The sequence below is a fragment of the Hibiscus syriacus genome, unplaced genomic scaffold (genome assembly GCF_006381635.1).
Source record: "Hibiscus syriacus cultivar Baekdansim isolate YM2019G1 unplaced genomic scaffold, ASM638163v2 tig00112813_pilon, whole genome shotgun sequence".
NCBI lineage: Eukaryota > Viridiplantae > Streptophyta > Magnoliopsida > Malvales > Malvaceae > Hibiscus > Hibiscus syriacus.
In genome coordinates, this window is record NW_024063407.1 from 101,501 (window position 1) to 107,104 (window position 5,604).

The 5,604-nt window shown below is 32.9% G+C and overlaps 1 pseudogene; it reads left to right on the forward strand.

Annotated features, from left to right (window-relative positions):
- Positions 1-4,251: 4,251 nt before the first annotated feature.
- On the forward strand, positions 4,252-5,604 carry LOC120183800 (annotated as a pseudogene).

Consider the following 5,604-nt stretch of genomic DNA (forward strand, 5'->3'; position numbering starts at 1 on the left):
TTTCATTTCATATCTATCTATATATATATCCTCAAGATTATCCTAATATAAATCATATAGCACTCTTATATTTTGTATTCATCTAGGGCAGACTTATAAACATATCTCATTCTATATTTCTATATATAATCTAATCTGTTACTTAATTCAATTCTTATAGCTCTTATAATCTTCTCATATAACTTCACAAATTTCTATCATTCAACCCATGTGTTATAGTTTTATTAAACCTATGACTCTTTCCCATCTAGCTTATCTTATACGTTCATCTTATCATTTATGTTCAAATCCCCTAGTTGGTGTACTATTTTCACTTCATCCTATAGATCAATATTATCCAGTTTATTTCACTTATCATATAAAAATATAATTATATTTTACTATGATCACATAGTTTATATCTCATACTTTGCTTTCTCATGTTCACCTATATCATGTCATATGGCTCATATCTTTCTCATGCAGTCACATAGTTCAGTTTCACATATGTATATATATACCTTATATAGCACATACTTCTCATAACATTACATTCAAAAGCATGTCAACACATATATTCATGCATACATACAATTCATGTCATTCATATACGTATAATCATATATTCATGCATTCTAACATAGGAAATAGACTTGTCGCAAGTCTTGTTTCCATTTAGCACCATCAACTAACTATATGCACTCACCTGGCCTCACTAGCCAAATCCAATCTCTTATCTTTCCCTTGATCGATCTTACTTGCTAAACATTCCGGAATTGCTTTATGCGTAGAATCTACATAAATGTACATTTCGAGACCATCATTAGATACCTACACCTTGAAATTGGATACTATCAATTTAAACGAACTTATTAAATCCATATCCCCAATTTTCCTTTAGGGGGAATCGGTTCCCCCCCCATGGGGGTATCGGTTCCCCTATGACATACTGGAAATTCTTGTTCGTTTGAAGGGGTATCGGTTCCCCTTGAATGGGTACGATTCCCCTTGCCAGAAATCATATTTTCAACCCGAAAATTACTTCATTTCCTCTCAAACACTTCATATATCATCCCCTTTTCATCCTTAACTCTAGTACACATACTTAAACCAATCTATATTCATTTATTTCATCTTAAACCTCAAAATTCTATCTTCCATATAAGATTCAAAAATCATACCAAATTTCCAATGTGTTCTAATTCCAATTCTAACACTTCCTACCTCTTAATTTAATCCTTGACAAGTCAAATTCAACTTCACAATCTATTAACTCCTTCCATATCAAAAATTCACTTAAAAACTCATTTTTCTTAATTTCTCATAACTTGTTAATCTTTGAGGTTAAGCCCCCTAAAGCTTCCTTAATCTTTCTTAATATCCCAAGAATCAAAACAAGCTTTAAAACGAAAGAATTAACCAACTAAAGACTCACTTACCTTATCCCAAGCTTCACGGTGGAGAGGAGGAAGAAGAAGACTGAAGAATGCTCTGGACTCTTCTTCATACGTGCTTATTACCCTTAAAAAAAATTATAAAAAATCTTTCTGGTCAAATGACCATAATACCCTTAATTTCCTTTAATAATTACCAAATAACCTTCAATATATATTCAAATAATCATTGAATTCTTTCATTCTTCTACTTTAGTCACCAAATTCTAAAACTTTACAATTTGGTCACTAACCCGATATTGCGGATGTTACATTATGCATCGATGCACCAATTGCATTCGATGTTTCATTATTAATGGGATGCATCGATGGACTACTTATGCATCGATGCATGAATTACATTCGATGTTTTTATTTTAAAAGAGTGCATCGATGCACTACCAATGCATCGATACACCTTCAAACAATTTCTGGGTAACCTTGATGCATCGATGCACTATGAATGTGCATCGATGCACTCTGCCCAGAATCCTCTTTTTGAACCCAAAAATTCATTCATTTTTGATTAAATCCTTCATGTTTAATCCTCTTTTTCATTCTTAACTCTAGTACACATCCTTAAACCAATTTATACTCATTTATTTCATCTTAAACCTTCAAATCCTATCCTTCATATGTAATTCAAGAATTACATTAATAAATCAACATGTTTGAATTCCGTTTTTAACACTTCGTATATCTTAACTAGATTGATGACAAGTCAAATATAATTTTCAATTCTAGTTATGAACTCTATTCCAAGATTTAATTTAAGAACTTCAAATCTTAAATCTCTCCTAACTCAATCATCCTTTGATGTTAAGATAACTTAAGCTTTCCTTAAGCTTAGTTATCATCTAATAATCAAAACCCAATATTAAATTTAACAAGAAACTCAATAATCAGAAATCTTACCTTTGCTTTGGTTCACACGTACAAGGATGAAAGAATAAGAAGAAGAGAACTCTGGAAGCCTTTGTTGTTCTCTCCTTTTCAACCCACTTGTACTCATATATATCCTTATCCCTTCTTTAATAAAATTTCCTTGCAAATGACTCTTTGTCCCTTCCCTTCCTTCTTTCTTTCAATTAAATCCTACATAATCATTTACATATAAATCTTTATATTATTCATTCATTCTATTTTAATCACCAAAATCTGAAATTTTCCAATTTAGTCACTAACCCGGTATTGAGGATGTTACAACAAGGATGACAACGACTGACAAGGAAGATTGGAAGGACATCATTGGCAACGAGAGTCGTGGCCGGCAAAGGATATGTCAAGTCATGATTAGGAATTTAGGATTGATTTTAGGGATTTGAATTTATTTTTAGTTTTAGAAAAATTGTTGATTTATTTTAAAAAAAGTTGATAACATTTTTAATTTTTTAAAAAAAATAAAATTTCTAAAACGATACAGTTTGGACACTTAATTTTATATTAATCCTTATTATTATTATTGACGAGAATAATAATTTTGAGGTAGTGGTTGTGTTGATCTCTAATTTTATCTTTTACTTTTCTTATAATATGAATTAGGTTAATTTTTTTACTTGATTATTTTTTTCTTTTTGTATAAAAATAGTGAATGTTTGTACATTATTATAGTATATTCTTTGTCTACTCATAAAATACATTTTTTTCTATTCTTAATAGTTAGATTTAACATCGTTTCTATAGGTCTATATAATATTTATTTGGTTATTTTGATGATTTATTCTCAAATTAAACTCTCGAGATAGATATTGATAATTGCTCGCAATCTATTTGAGGAAATATATCACCGCTTTAAAAATAATTTTTAAGTTAACATTTATTTTTTATTTTATTTTCTGGAATCATATCTTTTTTATATTTAGGTAAAATATATCATATTAATCGTGTTTTTAAAAGTATATTTTTTCGACTATGACTAGAATTACATAACGGGTACAATTTATAAAAGAAGGTTCAAAATAAAATAAAATAATATGTTAGAATATGAAAAAAATAGGAATCTCATCAAAAGAATATAAAAATATGTGCCATAAACATATGAGAGTACGGTACAACGAGTACAAGTCACAACAACTCGCGAATACATGCTTTATTTTCAATCATAAAATAAATATATATTTAAACACTTAAAAAAATTTAATATCTAAATGAAGTGAAAAATTTTAATATCTGCAATCAATTACTTACCCTAGCTCTCTATGTCGTTGTACTTATGTTTATTTAAATCAAATGTAATATATGAATTTAAGAAGTAATTTTAAGTAAAAAGGATGATAATACTATTCAGATTATTTAAATTTGAATAATATTATTTATAAGATATATATATTATTATAAAACCGGAAAAAAATACATTTAAAGGATTAAATATAAGATATTCTCAATCCTTTTGTAAAGCTACTATTTAAATAAGTTATAAATCTGTTTTCGCAATTAACTCTCTAAATAGTTATGTATGTTTAGATCTACCAATTTTAATAGAAGTAAAAGAAATTCATTTGTATATCCTGAATTTTAATTCATTTCAATTTAATTTGATTATTAATTATTTATAATTTGAATCATTTAATAAATGCAATATTTAAAATTAGTTGAACTCAGTATAACTTGAATAATAATTCAAATAATTTTACTTGAAAGATTAATTAAAAAATGAATAAATTAAATATAAAAAAAAATAAAACGCAAACTAATCTAATCTAATGATACAAAACCGTGGTTGAACGAAAGAGGAAAGATCGGCAGCTGACCGTGCGGTCACCCACGAGTCACTAGGCAAGAGAGGTAGTTAGAGCTGCTCAGTTTTCAGCTTGTTCCATTTTTATATAAGCCCTCCTTATTCTTTCCCAAACGTATACGACTGTTCTAAAACAAAAAAACACTCGTTTAACGCTTACTCTTTTTAAGCAAGGGGACACGTTATTCAAATCTCATCCACCATTAATGGCTCCCTCAACTCTCACGGCTCTTGCAGAAGAGAAAACCTTACAGGCAAACTTCATTCGAGATGAAGATGAGCGTCCTAAGGTCGCTCACAACAAATTCAGCGACGAAATTCCCGTTATCTCCCTTGCCGGCATTGATGATGTCGACGGTAAGAGGCTGAGATATGCAAGAAAATCGTCGGCGCTTGTGAGGATTGGGGTGTCTTCCAGATTGTCGATCACGGTGTCGATGCTAAACTCGTTTCCGACATGACCCGTCTTGCTAAAGAGTTCTTCGCTTTGCCCTCCGAAGACAAGCTTCGGTTTGACATGTCCGGTGGTAAGAAAGGGGGTTTCATCGTCTCCAGCCACCTTCAGGTAAATTGCCTTTTAAAAAAATTAACAAGTTTTCATACCCATTGCGTAAAAATGATTGATATTTACTTGCAGGGAGAAGTAGTGCAAGATTGGAGGGAGATTGTGACGTACTTTTCGCATCCATTGAAGAACAGGGACTATTCAAGGTGGCCTGATAAGCCAGAGGGTTGGATGGAAGTGACAAAGGAGTACAGCGAGAAGCTGATGGGGTTAGCCTGTAAGCTTCTTGAGGTGCTGTCGGAGGCCATGGGTTTAGAGAAGGAGGCTTTGACGAAGGCGTGTGTGGACATGGATCAGAAAGTGGTGGTTAATTTCTACCCGAAATGTCCACAACCGGACCTAACTCTCGGACTCAAGCGCCACACGGACCCGGGGACGATCACCCTGTTGCTTCAGGACCAAGTGGGTGGGCTTCAGGCCACCAGGGACAATGGCAAAACTTGGATCACCGTTCAACCTGTTGAAAGCGCCTTTGTGGTCAACCTTGGAGATCACGGCCATGTAAGTTAAAACTGATCGATCTCAACTGCATTTGTCTATTAATGACTTATTGATGATGTCTTATGCAGTATCTGAGCAATGGGAGGTTCAAGAACGCTGACCACCAAGCAGTGGTGAACTCGGACTGCAGCAGAATGTCAATAGCCACGTTCCAAAACCCAGCACCCAAAGCGACTGTGTATCCACTGAAGATCAGAGAGGGAGAGAAACCGATCCTGGAGGAGCCCATCACCTTTGCGGAGATGTACAGGAGGAAGATGAGCAAGGATCTTGAGCTTGCCAGGCTGAAGAAGCTGGCCAAGGAGCAGCAACAGTTGCAGGAGATGGAGATTGAGATTGAGAAGTCCAAGCCCCTCGAGCAAATCCTTGCATAATCTTCGTTGTTAAAT